Source organism: Etheostoma spectabile, chromosome 10 (genome assembly GCF_008692095.1).
Source record: "Etheostoma spectabile isolate EspeVRDwgs_2016 chromosome 10, UIUC_Espe_1.0, whole genome shotgun sequence".
Classification (NCBI taxonomy): Eukaryota; Metazoa; Chordata; class Actinopteri; order Perciformes; family Percidae; genus Etheostoma; species Etheostoma spectabile.
In genome coordinates this window covers 26,353,107-26,371,543 of record NC_045742.1, presented here as the reverse complement: position 1 = coordinate 26,371,543, position 18,437 = coordinate 26,353,107, and the positions used below count along the sequence as shown (strand labels likewise).

The following is an 18,437-nucleotide window of genomic DNA, read 5'->3' as shown; positions in this document are numbered from 1 at the left end:
ACTCAATACTATTTCAAAAACACTTTGATTTTTTTTCAGATGCTATAAAATTGAATAAGACACCCCAACATTAATGAAAATAGAGATTTTTACTTGCCAAAGAGTGTTAAAAAGAAACATTAAAAAGAACATTGATATAGGAAAACGGGTCAATTTGACCCAAGGACAAAATTGGGGTTAAAGTTCTCCCGCTGTCCGTCCTGTCCAGCGGTTCTTTTAACCTGCTTTTGATATCTGGCCTTTCTTTAAATAGCTTTTACATTTTTTTAAGCAGGTTTTTAAGTGTTTTATTCACACCAGTGGTCCCCTTGTGCCCATGCCCCTTTAACCAAAAATCTAACCATAACCCTAACCATAATTTGTCATGAAAAAACAAAGGTGTTATGTCATAAACGTTCATGACTTGTTTGTAATATTTATGACACGTTCATGACAGTGTCATGTTACTCTTATGTAGCTACCTTCAAGCAAAGTGTTACCCAAAAGTATGTAAAATAAAATGCCATACAGTTTTTCCAATTAAACTCAACTATAGTTAGTTAGTAAAATAACCTGCTGAAATATTTGGTTGGAACAAATAATTGATAATGCTTTATTAAAGCTCTCATGTGGCCTACAGTTGAATGGATAAATGCATGAATAAAGATAGTTCTGTATTAGAACTCTTGTAAACAGCCACACAACAACCGCAATCTCAATTACTGTCTTTTTTCAACACTACTCACATTAGATTTCTCTTGAAGGTGGATTTTAGATTCCAGATAAAGCCTTTGTTTTCTATTCTTCTTTTCTCCGTTCGCTCCTTGCCCAACACCCAGCCCCTGCCCCAGCCCCACCCCCTGCCCCTGCCCCTAACCACTAACCCCCTCCAGGCACGCTCTCTTTCGCTCCCGCTTTCTGCCCCAAACGGGCGCTGACAGTCCCTTGAACTGTTGACAATAAGTTGATGGGCTAAAGCCTCCAGTAAACATCTCTGGTGCCACCTCTACCCAGATGGAGCTACTTAGAGAACACACACACACACACACACACACACACACACACACACATATACACTTTCCAGGCCTGAGTTTCATTAGTTCAGTGTGTTTATGTCTGCGTTCATGCGGCCTGGCAGATAAACCTCTCCGTTTCACTGTGCTCTTTGGTTGCCTCAGTCAGGTTTTACCCTGAGCAGAAAGCACAGATAGACATAGAGAGAGAGAGAGAGTGACCACAGTCAGGACAGCTTGTGTGTGGGTGTGTGTGTGTGTGTGTGAGAGAGAGAGGTCACCCAGTCACCTTTGATGTTAAAACACATAGTACATGCTGTTCTCATTTCTGATCCCACCCATCTAACCGCGCTGACATCGCCGGCTAGCCGCCCCAGGGCAGATGGCACCAGGATCCGCGTGTGTGTGTGTGTGTGTGTGTGTGTGTGTGTTTCAATAAAGCGAGGGAACGGTTGACCCAGAGGTTGCCGGCCCTAGACAGGCTTAATTTTTTAACAATTAATCTCCTCCAGCCAGGAGGAACACAATGAATCTAAAAAGTGTTTCACACAGCATTGTGTAAAACACACACACACACACACACACACACACACACAGACACACACTACACACACACACACATACACACACACACACACACACACACAGCGGCTGATGATGACAGGAATCAAACCGCTATGTCTGTGGGTGTGTGTTAATCTGAGATGTGAATATGAGGAGATTAGATGGACCCAGGGATTAAAATCTGGCCTTTACCTCAGAGGATCCGTTCCAGCAGGAAGCAGCCTGATGAACACACAGGCAGATACAACCCCCCCCCCCACAACACACACACACACAGACAATCAGGATCAAAACGTGCAAACGAGTAACCAGAGAAAGCACATTATACGTATTTCTAACAGACAAGGAAAGAATGAAAGACAGATGGAAGTGTAGGAATGATGGAAAGAGAACCCCCCCCCTACACACACACACATACACACACACGGCAACCTTGAAAAGAAGAAAAAGCAACAGGCAATGTATAAATACCCACGTCCAACTGAAATCACAAACAATCTACAATCTCTTTTGCAGTCACTAATCATGTGGATTCATCTTGTACAAATGCACCTGCCTGCGATCTGAAAACATCTGAAGACTAGAAGAAGACATCGGCGTTGTGTGTAAATATTTTCGTTCAAAGTTGGCGGCAAAGTTTGTGTCATCAGTCTGTGCCATCAACCAATAATAGAACGGAGACAGTAACTGCTTTATGCAAATTCAAAGAATTCCTTGCAGTTCTACAGTAGGTAGACAGACAATAAACAGTGTTGTTACGCAGAGACTGGGGGACGCCGCTTGAATATCAAAGAATATCAAATATTAATTTCCCCCTTGGGTACTGATTTGTTTTTCTGAAAGAGCACGGGACATGTGATTTAGAGATGTGTTGGAGCAGAGGGGAAAAAAGTATTTCAGTTTGATTTAAAAAGAGGGGGAAAGGGGGAATCCACAGAGGAGGAGAAGGAAGTAGAGGAAGAGGACGGAGGACGCCTGCGAACAGGTTGACTTGCAGCTGTGCAGGGATGGATTCGACACTGAAGACGGTTCTTCCCACGTTGTCGTGCCAATGAGGATATCACCTGTGATGTTGATGAAATTCTCTTTTGAGTTGGTCTGAGTGTTTTTCTGTAGTTGTGACCTGCACTGGCTACAGTATTTGATGTTTGTCTGTTGTTTGCTGAGCTAACAGTGTAATGCACACTACTGTAGTAGCTGTATGAAAACTGGGACATGTTTTGTTGTGATTCTCTTTTTTTTCTACGGATCTGGGTATGTGGAGAGAAATACACCACATTTTCCTCAGTCTGCAGCATTGGTCTTGTGTAGAGTTTTAGGAACTTATTATACAATTTCACTTTCTCTGTGCACTTCATTTACAGTAGTCTAATCACCAAGAGGTAGATTTGCTACAAAGGTTTATTAGTGTGTAACTTGTTCAAACATGATTAAGTCATATGAAACATATGTGTTTTATATAATAACAAAATATGCTTTTTTTGTAAATTAGTGTATAGTTTTTGCAAGAGTGTTCCTCTTTGCAGAGGGTCTGAGGTGTTCTGCTGATTGGGGGTGTGGTTGTTCTAATTGTGTGTAGTGTTATGAAAACATACTGTAATACAATACAACACTGAGTATTCTGGCCAGTCTCTGCTGCATATTTAGTGTTTTTACTGTACATATTTTTTAACCCAAAAATAAAAATGGAACTAGGAATGTTAACACATCTCTACCTAAAGCAGATAACACTGTCCGTTGAATTCCGCAGATTATCACTCCGTATAACATAAACCATAAGGATCATAACAGCAGAAGGATCATAACAGCAGCTAGTTTTATGTAGACCATTGCAATGGTAATGCATATAAATTTCCGATAAGAAGCCGACTTCCGGAAAGTTGCGGAGCTGCAGTAACGGGCAAACGAGCAGCGGAGTAGTAGCGTAATGATGCAGAGAGCTAGCCTTCAAATGAGTCAAACTTCATGCTTCGTCCACGCAAAGCATACTGATATTGCCACGAGTGGCCGCTTTACTCGGCTCATTTTCTGTGAACGATGCGGTGAGGGGCTAACGTTAAGGCGGCGTTGACAAGCTAACGTTGGCCAACTAACACCGGCTGGCCGGTGACCCACTGTCGCTGAAAGGATCAGGGGATGAAGGGATGAGGGAGGGAGGGATGTTGAGTGGGTCAGAATAGGAATGAATAGGGGGGGGGGGGGGGGTGAATGGATGAAGGTAGGAGAGAAGAAGGGATGAAGGAATGAGGAATTTAGGTGTGAAAGGCGATGGAAGGGTGGGTGGACAAGTTGGAGACAAACAGCACTGAGTGGGTTGGCTTGGAATATGAAGGCTGGGTCAGTGATTAGTGGGGTGGTTGATTCACTAACTTCATAACTATAGAGAATAATCATAAAATCATGAGGAGTGACAGGACAACATCTCACAAATACCAGTGTGAAACACTAAAACAACATTAGACAGTAATCCATAAAAAAGGTAGGGGATGGGACTTGTGTAAATGCTTGGAATACTGCTATGAACAAATGTGCGCACTTTTTTGTTTGTGGTGTATGCATGTGTGCGTGTGTGTGTGTATGTGTGTGTGTGTGTGTGTGTGTGTGTGTGTGTCCACTCAGTGTCGTGCTGGGCTACATGAGGAGACAGGGAGCATGTTGGAGCTGACAAGGCCTGTAGGGTCAACATCAAGCCAAATCAACTGCACTGGGGATCAACCACTGCTCCGGCTCTGTCAAATTAGGGCACAGCGCCAACACACACACACACACACACACACACACACACGGACACACACGGACACATGGACACACGGACATGCACACAAACAGCTGTCAGGCGCACACACACACACACAAACACACACGGACACAAACACACACACACACACACACACACTCGTGACTGCCCACTGCCCCGGAAACATCAGAGCACATCTCTGCCCCGAGGTGAGAATTGCAGTTTTTGTATGTGTGTGTGTGTGTGTGTGCAGTCACAGGGTCTATGGGGTGATTGCTGGAACATACTGGCTGAGCAGCATGAGAATTTTGTGTGTGTTTGTGTGTGTGTGTGTGTGTGTGTGTGTGTGTGTGTGTGTGTGTGTGTATATGTGTTTATGGACACATTTTTGTGGAAAGTATGTGTTTAGCAATGTTTAGACTTGATTCCATCATTCCTTTGCTATATGTGGGTCTTCTTTGTGTCTGTGTTGTCTGCAAGAGAATAAAATGAGAGAGCCACAGCTGGATGTGTGCATGTGTGTTATGTGCGCGGCTGTGCTGCATATCAAAATAATGTTAAGGTGTTTATGTGTCTTTTGTGTGATATATGTGTGTTTATGTATCTTTACAAGTGTGTGTGTGTGTGTGTGTGTGTGTGTGTATGCCCCAGGGGTGTCATCAGTGGGGCAGTTAATGGGCATCTGTGCGTGGTCCAGTGGAAGCCAGCAGGCTAACTGGGCTAACTGGGCCACCTCTGCCAGCTGTGCCACTGGATGCCCGTTCTGCACTTTATCAGCATCATCATTATTTCAGCTTCACACAGTCTGCCCTGACCGGCCACCGTCATCAGTCCAACCCCACCCATCCAGCTCTATCTCGTCTCCCTGTGCAATACATGAAATCTGAAAGCTTTTCTAGACTTTCAGTAGCCTCATAAAGACAAAAAAAGAGGGAGATCTTTGTGGACACGTTGGCTGGTCTCATGTCTGCATGGCAGTAATACACCAAAAACAAAACGACTATTGATGGTAACTTAAGACAATCTGACATTCTGTCCTTCCTCTGTTTGTCCGTCCAACACCACCTTTGCTATATAACAGATTGTTGCTAAGTATAAAGGGCCACTGCCATGAACAGAGTTCGGATTAAAGACGCTGGTTGACTAGCTCCCGTCAGCTGAATCAGATAAATACGCATTGCTATTTTTCGTTCATTCATTGTTGAAATATAGGCCTAGGCTGGTGTCCCTGGACCCGATGAACACGTATCTCCAAAACTAAAATGTCTATGCAGATACCAGGAGGACTGAGTAGGGAAATACCCCTGGATTACTGCAGTTTTACGTGATGGAAACAAAGCGTTTTGCTATGTATGAAGGAAGGCGTTTGGTATTTCACACGGGGGGGGGGGGACAGGCGTCAGGCTGCATTCTATCAGAAAACAATCTATAAGTTAGTTATAGTTGGATAGTATATAACTAACAGCACAACAGAACAACACTTTGGTCTCATCATGTTTTGAGCGGGAGGATGACTCTATGTCTAATAAAATATCTGCTGCTGAGCTGATTTTTACTTGTATTTTTGGATTTCCATGACAGTTGAATTCCTAAAATTAATAAAATAATAAATAATTGTGGTGCAGAGTTTTTAAATTCGTTGCTCTCCACCCCTCTTGTCCCTGTCTCGTCCCGTCTGGAGTTTGACCCATTCTTATCTGGTCAGATTTTTGGAGACCTTATACTAGTGGCCTTGAGATGCTAGCCTTGAGCAGAGATAAGGAGTGGTCTAATAAAGCGCAAGTCTTTCTAACTCCACTTTCTTTTTAAAGTCTAACTTGTAGTCTGAGTGACATCACTTGAGGACTATCATCAGACTGACTTGTAAGTATCAATAAAATGGCTATACTCTAATCAGTGTTGCTTGGCTGTGCTACATTGCTTGATCGCATGGCTTTGTGTATTAAATGTGCTTATTGTTGATGTCTAACTGTACTAATTTCCACAGATAGAAGTTGGACAGGACTGTGTTTATGATCGGTTTGGTGAGGCACAGATAAGAGAGAAGTGCTTATAAACTGTACGTCACTAAATCGTTCACTACTGTTGATGGACCGAGCAGCCATGTTGGATTTTGAGCTTGGGTTTCTGCAAAGTTGTCCGACTTCCCAACTGGGAAATCCAAGCTTAGGGGGCCTGTTTCCAACTTTGACCTCAGAAATTTTTACTTTAGAGTACAAATGGAATACACTAGACTGTAACACTGGCACATTTACTGATATGCTGATTAATGTGCATTGTCCTTAATGACAAAATAAATGCAATGACTTCACAATGCTCCTTCTGGACAAAAAAGGCTTTAAACAAGCTTATTCACATATGCAGTAATACTCCCCAACATCTGTAAACAGACTTGTGAAATTGTTGGATTTCCCCTTTAACTCCGCCACATATCGGGCGTATACTGTAGGTTAGGCGAGGGAGCTTGAAAGGAAACACACACAGCCATATCTTGTGTTTCTCTCTCTGTCTCAGAGGCTGGTGACAGCCAGGTCACAGTGAATGCATGACTTGTTCAGGGTAAAGCTGCAGGTCAACCGGTCTCCAGAGGTGCTCCGTCTGTCCACTCAGGTGTTCATAACTCACCCATGAGAATCACAATGGGCATTCTTCCTCTGTTTGATTCCTGCTCAACAACTGTGGCAGCTGACAATGGCCCATGGAGTCATCTTTTGTTATTCAATCAGGCATTGGACTAAGGTGTTGCAAAATATAGGCCTACCTCAGAGAGGATATTTACACAAATCAGTGGAAAGATGCATCTCCACGCACATTTTCAAAATATCTCTTTGGTCCGATTTATAGGTTGAACACTTTAAAAGTGTCTTGACATCTATGCAAGTCCCCTAATACATTTTTCAAATCAATTCTAGTTACAGTCAAGTTGTGACCCTGCATGATTCCAGTCTTTACATATTATGAGAGTCTTTAACGTTATATGTGAGAGGATTGTCTTCAGATGTGAGATGTTGTCAGACTTTAGTATTCAAGTGTATTGTAGGCATATCAAAGACAAACACAAAATAAGCACAACCCATCCCAACTGTGGGAGACAGAGACGGAGTGACAGGGACAGAGCAGGAGGTCCTGCAGCTCTGAGTGCAGGAGGTCAGATGTGTTATCATCCCTCAGCGTGCCTCAGCACAGCACAGAGGTACATTCCATTTGATATTCAGGTAGAATTCCAAGTTAATTTACATTTCTTACCAGGCGAGCATTAAGAGGCTCTTCTGCCCTCAGGTCACTAGGATCCCCCTCCACCATCATACAACAATCTATATTTACTATCATAACTGTATATGATGCAAAGATTGAAGGAACTGACATTTTACTGAAGTTGTATTTTTTGATTTTATGTGGCAAATACATACATAAATTGATTTATTTAGCATGCGTGCAGGCACTAATAAGTAGGCATTGGTCCCACTTTCTCTCGCATTATTACTTTTTTTTTGTCTAACATGTATCCCAATGTATCCCTACTGTAATACGACGGGGAAAATGAACGACACTACTTAAAATTTCACCCTATATCTATTTTCCTATGAAATATTCTAAACTTGTTAGTACAACCATGAAGATACATTTTTTACTCGTGGTTGTCACTGTTTATGCATTTAAGTAAGAGTAGAAGAGATCAGTAGGCTACTGACAAAACTAGTTTCAAATAGTAAATTAATAATATCTTGTGAGTATCAGCCTACAGTAGTTAGTCTAATGTGCAGGACGATTAAATATGTTACTCAAAGACACTTCAACTGTCATAGGTCATAGGATGGTCTCTATAAGCCAACAGGCCAACATGATGCTGCATACAGTGTGTGCGTGTGCATGTGTGTGTCACTGTGTATAGAGTGGTGTGGCGGCAGCCAGGGCTTCATGACAGATCAGGGCATTCAGGCCAGTGACATTCCTCCAGAGCCCCAGATGCATCATGGGCCAGCGGTGTGAAAAATGCTGGTCGGCCTGATCCACTCAGCCGCAGATGAATGGAGCGCTCGGTGCACTCACCCATAGATGAATGGAGCGATCTGTCTTGTCAGCGGAGGTTGACCGAGAGGTTACAGTATCCAGCATATACCTGTGTGTGTTGTGTGTGTGTGTGTGTGTGTGTGTGTGTGTGTGTGTGTGTGTGTGTGTGTGCGCTTGCTGAGTCTGGAAACTAGCTACAATACACTGCACACACACACAAAGTGAGAAACAAAGACAAACACAGATGATCACAAATGAAGGATGCACATGTTCAGTACAAACACAGGCATGTTTCTCTTACTATAGCCTATTTAGATGCAGCATCATTGGGCTGTGAGAAAAAGGAAGATTTTCTGAGGTAGCCTGTCAGTTAGAATGGCCTATTAGCCCTGCCCCCATTTAACACCACAAATTAATGAAATTAACAATGAAAACAAAATGACTTTGAATGAGCCTTGAATCCACAACAATACAAAATGTACAAAAACGTCAAAAATTGGGCTACTTGTGTAGTCTTGGTTTCCCCTGATGCGTATTGGCAAGAATTTGCAAAGTCAGGAAACATGTCTGGAACACTTTTTCTGAACTCACAACATTTATAAGAAATGTTTTTCAAGACTAGTATGGACATTTTTACCTCTGCCTTCGTGACTTTATTAGCTTTCAACAGACCTCTCAGTGTAAGCAGTTCCCCTCTGTGACTCCACAGCCTGTAGCCGTGCTCCCCCTGCCCCTGTGCCCATGTGTTCTATGCTAAAGTCTGCATACTTTCCTAAAAACCCATTGTATTTGTGGACGTGAATAGCGGCTAGAAATGGGAAGGTCTCGCACCAAGAAGACAGAAATTTAGAAATTGTTTCATCCAGACTCCCGTGTGAGTGCTGGCAGGTACGAACACTTTTAACACAATGCTAGACATTAGCCTCATATCCCTGTATTAATCATAGGGGTTGCATATCTAGCCAGCTGCTGAAGGTTACATTTTTTCTATTGTATCGTATCGAGAGTTTTGGAGATTTTTGGCTAGTTTTTGTCTCCAAGCCTAACCGCTCAGCAAGATAGGAGAGTTGAAAAATGATGTCCAGTTCTGGGAAAGGACTTTTAGTCGGAACAAAAGTCTAAAGGTCTGGTCACACAAGAAAGTGGTGCAGCCAAATTTATTTTAGCATCTTTGCAAAAAAATGTAGATCTAGAAGCTTGGGGAAGTAGTGACTGCACAAACAAGACTAGTGGGAGAACTGCTAGCTGGTCGGGCTAGCCATAGTCAGTCATAACAGCGCAAGGGCGTAACTTTAGGTTCAACATTGGTTAAGGTCTCCAACTATCTTGGTATGTCATCCCGGGCTGTCCGCATCTATTGAGAAAAGATATAAAAAACATTAAAAAAAATGATAGAAAAAAAATAGAAAAGACAAAAACGTTTAGCGCAATATTTTTTAGAATAAGTAACTAAGAACAAAAAAAGCAACAGAAACATTGAAAAATTGTCAAAAAAGCATTCCTAAATGGATTATTGGGGAGTTTTACCCCTCCCTGTCCCCTCTGTATATTATGCCTATGCAATAGTGTAATTATGGATTTAACTGCATATCTGGGCAAGACGCGCCATACAAAGCAGCCCGGTTGGTTGGGGTTAGGCATTGACCTTGAGTAGTTATGGATAAGATGGACAAGCCAATGGGTCAGGGGATAGGACCTAAACCAATCGGGTTCCATTACCTCTTGCAAGCAAGGACGCCTTACCAATCGTAGAGCACAAATGCTATTGAAGGGCGGGTCTTGCCCGGAACTGGATCAATGATAACGAGTCACAATAGCTCCCTAGCAATAGCAAATTCACAGGTCAATGTTGAGAAGAAAGCTTATACCATCCATCACAATTCCCCAAAACCCAAGGTGACATCTTCCAATGACATATTTTGTCTGACCAACACTTGAAAACCCAAACACATTCAATCTACAATCTTGAAATACTAGGAACAGCTGAACAGTGTCATAATTAGGAAGCTGGAACTAAATTTAATGTAAATGTCCTGTTCTTATTTATATTTATATATATGAATGTATATATATACACATGTATGTATATATATATATATATATATATATATATTTAACGACTACTCAAAACATTTTTACATGGGACAGGAATCATTCACCATTCACACAGTGTGACAAAGGCTGCCGTACAAAGTGCCACCTCCATCTCAGATAAACACACACACACACATTTACACGCCGATGGTGCAACACTGGGAGCAACTCAGGGTTCAGTGTCTTGCCCAAGGACACTTCGACATGGGAATGCAGGGCCAGGGATTGAACCACCAACCTTCAGATTGGCTCACTCTACCACTGAGCCACAGCCGCCCTGAACTAAAGCATGTTTGACATGTTCTTCTCGTAAACGTATGTGATTCCATCGGCACATTTGTCAATCCAAATGAACTGAGGGATGAGCTCTGGCTGACAGCTAAGGGAACACAACTTTACTCAAGCTGGGCCACCATTGGTTGATGAGCATTAAAAGTCCCATGACATGGTGCTCTTTGGATACTTTTATGTCTTAGTGGCCCCCTAATACTGTATCTGAAGTCTCTTTTATATACAGTCCCTGACAAAAGTCTTGTCGCTTGTGTACAAATTGACCTGAAGTGCCGCTGAAATATATTTCTAATCAAGATTTATTTACAAGAAATGGCTCATTTTAATCCCAACAGCTTTTGTAATAATGTTTCAGTGCAAAAAGAAACTGTCAAAAAGTATTCTAATATTCACAGCTTGGTAAAGCCCATTGAGTCAATTTTTGCAATTTTTGTTGTCGCCTTGTCATATGAGCTTCACCTGTGACTAATAATAGATCAATTAGGTTAATCAATTAGATCAATATTTGTCGGATTATGTCTCGAAATGGCCTCCATGGTCGAATCAGTGCCCAGAAGCCAGCACTAAATAAAAGACAATTGAAAAACCGTGTGGCATTTGCCAAGGCCCACAGCCTGCTAAAAGGATGGACGCTGGAGAAGTGGAAGAAAGTGGATTTTTCAGATGAATCTTCTGTTGAATTACACCACAGTTGCCGCAAATATTGCAGGAGACGTACTGGAGCCCGCATGGATCTAAGCTTCACCCAGAAAACAGTGAAGTTTGGTGGCGGAAAAATCATGGTCTGGGGTTACATCCTGTATGGGGTGTGCGAGAGATCTGCAGAGTGGAAGGCAACATCAATAGTCGCAAATACCAAGACTCTTAGCTACCTCTTATTTCCCAACCATAAGAGGCCAAATTCTCCAGCAGGATGGTGCTCCATCGCATACTTCCATCTCCATTCAAAGTTCCTCAAGGCGAAGAAGATCAAGATGCTCCAGGATCGTCCGGCCCAGTCACCAGACATGAACATCATTGAGCATATGTGGGGTAGGATGAAAGAGGACCATGGAAACCAAACCAAAGAAATTGATGAACTCTGGGAGGCATGCAAGACTGCTTTCCTAGCTATTCCTGATGCTTCATCAATACATTTTAGAATCCTTGCCAAACCGCATGGATGCAGCCTTCAAGCTCATGGAAGTCATACAAGATATTATTTGAATCTCACAGCACCACTATTTAATTTGCTGCATATTTTATTATTTGTAGTAAATTGTTCAATTTATGTATAGGCGACAAAACTTTTGTCTTGCCAAATTTGACCCTTCTGTCTTGTTTAAAATATGAATCTTTTTTTAGTGAAACTAATTTATTTCAGTGCATTGACACATCATTTGGGAGGTTTTAGCTTTTCATATGAGCTATTTCTTACACTAATTGATTAATTAAAAGTCAGGTTAATAGCAGGTGTTTACAAAAAGATAACAACAAGACTTTTGTCTGTAGACCTTAGTGGTCCCCTAATACTGTATCTGAGGTCTCTTTTATATAGACCTTAGTGGTCCCCTAATACTGTATCTGAAGTCTCTTATATATACCCCTTAGTGATCCCCCAATACTGTATCTGAAATCTCTTACCCAAAATTCAGTGTAGAATAGAGCCAGTCCCACAATGAGCTTTTCTTAGTATATGCCATTTCTGACCCTGTAGCTTTTGAGGAGGAGGGGGATGGGGGGGGGGCAAGGTGGAGGCTGGGGGTGTTACCTTGACCAACTGCCACTTTGCTCGTTTGAAAGCCATGATGTCCAGATTCGTGATTGGCCCATCTGAACTTTCATTTACTCAAAGAAAGAACAGGAGACCCAGGGCTCTGTTCACACCTATTGCCATTTCTAGCCACTGGGGGACCATAGGCAGGCTGAGGGAATGCATATTAATGTTAAAAAACCTCATAAAGTGAAATCTTCATGCTATACAGGGACCTTTAAAACTTGTAATGCAAGTTGGTGGAGACTGGTACTTTCTGATTACTCAGCCTGGAGCCCAAGTTGTTATGGTGTTAGTGGGCAAAAAAACACCAGGACGGACAGAACATCCGGATAATAAGGGGTGAAACTTTCCTTTAAAAGTCCAATTTCTAACAGCAAAATTAACCATGAATTTCTAATCTTAATCCAAAATCTTAAATCTAAACTCTTGCCCTCACTTTGGAGGATTGTTTCCAAAAAAAGGGGGTTTCAAAAAACAAACATCCACAAGCGCAAACACACACATTGGGCCCCCATCAAACATTGCCCTGATGTCCCTGAGTTTGTCACACGCACGCACGCACACACACAAACACACACACACACATACAAACACAAAGACACACACACACACACACACACACACACACACACACACACAGCCCATCTCCTTAGCCATCAGCCCAGAGCTCCAGCGCCCCGAGCAGTGGCTCTGACATGTCTATATGTTTTTCCACCTGACCTTTTGCCGTCCTTTCTGCCACAGCCCGTAAACCATAAGCTGATGTATGAAGGCAATTTTTAGCGGTGCCACTTGTATCTGAGTGATTGCGTACGCTTTAAATTTGGGGTGCCTGCCACCTTGCCACCCCTCCTCCTCCAGATCTCTCTATTTGGATAGCGGGTGGTGTGGGGTGGCGGGGGCAGAGAAAAGGAGGGGGGGTGGGGTGGGATAGGGAGGATGAAAGGATGGCTGGATGTGATGCCAAATACACACATCTATCTACTCCTAGGGCAAGGAGTCTGCTGTGTGATAGCCCTTCACTCGGCCAGGCACAAACCAAAGACGCTTTATGAAAGGACAGGTCCGGCTGCGGCTTTCGTTTTTGGATGGATATTAGGTGCCAGGTTTTTTTCCCAGTACTGCTTTTTGTGGAACTTGTGTTTTTACAAGCACAATAGAAACTTAGGCCTGCATGTGTCCAATACATTTTGTTGGTTGAATATTTTGTTCATTTTTTTAGAACAAAGAATACATCTGAACCCAACTTTATTTATATCCAAAGTGCTACCCAGAGCAAAATTATAACACAGATGAGAAAAAAAATGATAGAAAAATTAACATTTTGACAATACAATTTTACAAATAAACAAATAAATCCAAATTAAAAAAATAAAATTAAAAGCCAGATAAAAAAATAGGTCTTTAATTTAATTTAAAAAATACTGCGAGATCTTTCCATTGTAATATTCAGAGGCAGGGAGCTTGTCTGTTGTCTGTCTAGGAGTGTATCAAAACAGAGCTATGTTAACTTAATGTTAGTGTTTAATGCTAGGATGGATTGTGGGAGAGGTTCACTGTGCCTTATTTGGTGTGTGTACTTTTCTGTATGTTGTCATCTTGAACAATGTTTAGAACTTTTTGTTTGGAAAAAATGTATCACAAAAAAAACTATGTTAGTAACTTAGTCATTTGGCAAAAAAAAGGCTTGTATACACAAATGTCCTGTATGTTCTACATTGCACTTGACTAGGGAGAAGAGATATACTTGATTGGTATATCCCCATGATGAACGAGGGCCGGTTTCATTTGTATCAAAGAGCTGTTGTTGACACGGATGTCTTCTGGTCAAATGGGATCCAAGTGGTACTTAATCTGTTTAAATGAAGGGGATATTATTAATTTGTGGTATTCATTTAGTTAATTTATTTGTCTTCACTCCAGCACCATACACTGTTCAATCAGCCAGGTTCAGAATAGCCATGGTTTCCATGCCGGTCTTCAACTGGGGGGCGGTATTAGACATTGCATGATCATTCTAATCTGAATTGGAATGTTCTGATTTAAATCATGCACTTATTGACTCTAAAATTAGATAACTTCAGCTTAGCCACCGCCTATTAACTGTGAGACCATAGGTTTTTGATCGGCCAAAATGTAGGTCTAATGTAAAATGGTTAAGCATTTATTAGTCTGGCATTGCCAGACCTATCTTAACAGTGCTTAGGGGTAAGGTCTGAATCTATCACATATGCATTATATGACTGGAGAAAAAAAACGCTCTGGGTTGTTTGCATTTCTTTACACAAATCATAATCGGTGGAACATTCGCACCCCGCAAAATATAACACTACATACAATTAAATGAAGTTCACTATTCACACAATACAGTAATGTGAGCTATTTAAACTAGCTGCTGATACATAGTTATATGCTCTTACCAGCGTATCGCCGTGTGTACTTCATCCACAGCAATCCTCTCCAATCGGTGCCAAAATGTCCCAGTTAGAGAGTAAACACCCTAAACATATTCTTTGTAAATCTGTAAAATCCTTCCTAGAAAGAACCAAGCAGGCCAGCTTTGTGGCATGATCCAAATCTTCTTCAAAACTTGCCGTTTTCGGCATGTAGCTTGCTAACTCGAAGTTTGTTGTTGTTACCCGAAAAGAACGAAGTTTGAGAACGGCAACACACAGAGAGCAGAAGGTGAGGGACATCCAGTTTACATTAATACACAGCCGATGGTTTTAATGTTCCAATTCTGAATGGGATCAATGGAACAATGGGATCGATGCTTTGGCTTTCCTGTGTGAAAAAAATAATAACTCAACACTTTTTTTTATTTATTTTACATTTAATTTCCAGCTATTTTTTTCTTTAGTTTTACTTTCTACACTGAAAGTCGTTGACGTTAACTACAAAATGTCAGCACCATAACCTTGAAAAGCCTCTATCTATTGTCCCCTTGCTTTCATGTCACTGATGGGGTCGGTTTGATTACCACTAGTTCATGTTCCAGTAATGGACTGAGGCTCTATCTCATTAACACTTTAACTCATGTTTGAATAGGTGGCAACGTGCCCCTTTAGGCCCTTATCACAGCAGCAGATTGAGCTCGTTAGCTTGTTAGCATGAACTTATGCTATCGGAGCTGTGTGGCATTAGGCCATGTTACATTACCACACTGCAATGACACTTGTTAGCTTATTAGCATAACCCCCTATTAGCTAGACAAGGGTGTGTGCGGTGCATTAGCCCGTGTTGCGGTAATGGAAAGGGTTTGTTAGCTTGTTAGCATGCTAAACAGATAGGGGTCTGTGAGTGGCATTACAGCCTGTTTAAGAGCACTGGAACGAGCCGCCACAGTGTTAGCTAGTTACCATAATCTCAAGAAGTGTGTGTGTGTGTGTGTGTGTGTGTGTGTGTGTGTGTGTGTGTGTGAGTAAGAGTCTCTCTTCCAACACTTTTCAATTACAGCTGCTCATTGTCAGGTTGTAAATGGCTGGGTCAGCTGGCTGGAGTTCTGCCTTTGAACATGGTGCTGACGTCCCTACAAAGGCATCATTATAGAGGCTTGGCCCAGCAAGAGACACCCTCACTTCTCTATCACCCCTGAGGAAACAACTCAATAATGTGGCAAAAATGAAAAAAAAATTAACAATGTGTAAAAAAAATGTCCCCTAGAAGAAGAAATAAAAAGAAATCCTCAATGTAATCCCCTCTTGGGTTGTCCCTGCTCTGTTCTGTGCCCTTGCATTAATCCCTCATTGGATTTTTTGATTTTTTATCATTTAGTTTTAGAAATAAATATGTTGAAGCAACTTTGAATAGACATCTCTCTTGATCCAAATATTCAACCCACCCTCACCTGTGCCGCAAGAAAAAAAAAGAAATGTTTTTTTTTCGAGGTTTAAAGGAATGCAACAACAACTGGTTTTGCTAATTACAATGGGAGATTGAGAAATGGAGGAAAAAACACACAAAAAGAAGACTTGTGCATTTTCAATGTGATTTGCATTCTGATTCCAAGTTGTATTTATGCAACATGTCCTTTTTTTGCCTTTCCTTTAACTTTGTTTCTCTCTAATATTTTCCAGGATCAAAGGCTTTCGTTGGGTTTCTCTCATCTCGTTTTCCTCCACCAAGCATTGCTTGCCTCCCAGGACCAGAGTAGCACAAGTTTTGCACTGCTGCCAAATTTGTAGGGAAGGGGAAATTAGCTATTTCAGGACTAATTTGACATCAAAAAGGGGACAATCCACAGAGGGCACAGGGAAAATACATGGCTCTTTCTGACCAACAGTTACACACACCTACACTGTTCTGTATCTGTGTTTTTATAACAGATAGTCTTCATAGATCTGGCATTGCCAGACCTTCCTACACAGCATTGCGGTGGAGGGTCTGGCTTAGTGATGATCTTTGAACAGAGAGTACCATCTAATGAGCTCAGAAAATAAAGACAGTGGTTCATGAAGCTTCATTTGACCATCGCTAGTCTGGCTGGTCCACACAGCATTCTGGGATGGGAGAAAAACATGCTCTGGTTTATTGGCATTTCTTTAAACCAATCACAATCATTTTGGGGGGTGCTAAGAGCAATACGGAGCCCCAGTGCCTCTGCAATTTAGCCTCAGGAAGGGACTTTTTTACATGTGTATGTTCAAAAGTTGCTTTACACATGCTGCAGAAAACTGGAGGAGTTTTGAGGAGGAGTCAACCATCGGCCATAAAACACTAAGAAAGCGGAAGGAAAAAGACATCTGGCCGAAAAGAAGGACGACCGGCGGAATGTGTGGCGGCAACTGAGCAATCCCGGAAGTGGAACGTCATGGATATACCCTAGTAGTACCGTGACAGTACACAATGGCATTGCACCAATGAAAATCGCCTTTATGTACCAACTCTTGATTTAGTTGTGATTAAATGCAGGTCATGTAATTGGGCTGAGTCACACACATTTCCAACCCAAAAATGTGCAAAGAACAGAACAAGTTGAGCGGTTTAGGTTACATTTACATTGCAACCTTTTTGTTTAAAAAGGAACAACTTTATCTATTTTCGATAGCACATGATTATTTCAATTGGCTGTTGAAGCTGACCATTTCGGGAAATGGCCTCTAATTGTATCACAAATTATCAGCTTGAAGTCAATAGAGAAGGATATAAGTAACAACATTCTTCCAATTAATTGTTCGTATACTTTTTAAGTACAGTGAGAGGAAGGGCTGTAGTCAAGACCACCTTTTTTGGGTCCAAGACTAGGACTAGTCAAGAACAAGTCAAGACTGAGTCCAAAGAAGTTCAAGTCCAAGACAAGATCGAGTCCAGGACAGAAAAAAAGTCTCATGCATCTCCGTGGTTTGACCATGGAGATGCAAGAAATATGCACAGGTTCAGGAACTTCTTCCTGTATTTACTTTCTTGCTCCCTCCCTGGAAATCCTACCAATAAGAAGGGTGAACGTTCTTGCGTGGTGACACATTTTGGCACAATTGGATTTTTCCAGGTGTGAAACCAAGCTGTACCAAGAGGAACTCGCTTCATGTTTAAATGACATAGGTGTGAAAATGCCCTTAGGATGTTTTCAACCTGTAAGTATCTGTTTGAGTCTTTCAACTTTGTCAACCCTACATGCTCTGTTATCATCACATTTTAACACCTGGTTGGCTGCTGAAATCGCTAATGAATTTTAGGATATACTCTAGTTTGTACCCCTGAACGAGGGATCATAATTCCTTTTTCCCTGTTACGCCAACGTTCTAAATGAACAATGTTCATTCACTGAAAACCACTTAAAACTGAATAACAGTGAAATCCAACTGGCCCTGGGTCTAAAACCCCCACTTTGTCAGACTCTGATTAAAACTACACCATTTCACCAGTTCACAGTGCTTTCTCTATTATAAGGCATTGGCATTACCTGTCTCCAGTGGCAGTATTAAATCTCAGTGGAGACAGATAGCAAAATGCAGATGTCTTAATGAAAACTTCATTAAGACGGAGGATAATT

The 18,437-nt window shown here is 41.7% G+C and overlaps 1 long non-coding RNA gene across 1 annotated transcript in view; it reads left to right on the top strand.

Annotated features, from left to right (window-relative positions):
* Positions 1 to 15,139, top strand: part of LOC116697136 (uncharacterized) — a 16,865-nt gene extending 1,726 nt beyond the window's left edge. The window contains exons 2-3 of the long non-coding RNA XR_004333930.1: positions 209 to 210; positions 14,852 to 15,139. This is a non-coding gene — a long non-coding RNA (uncharacterized LOC116697136). The remainder of the gene's footprint in view (positions 1 to 208; positions 211 to 14,851) is intronic.
* The last annotated feature ends 3,298 nt before the right edge of the window (positions 15,140 to 18,437 follow it).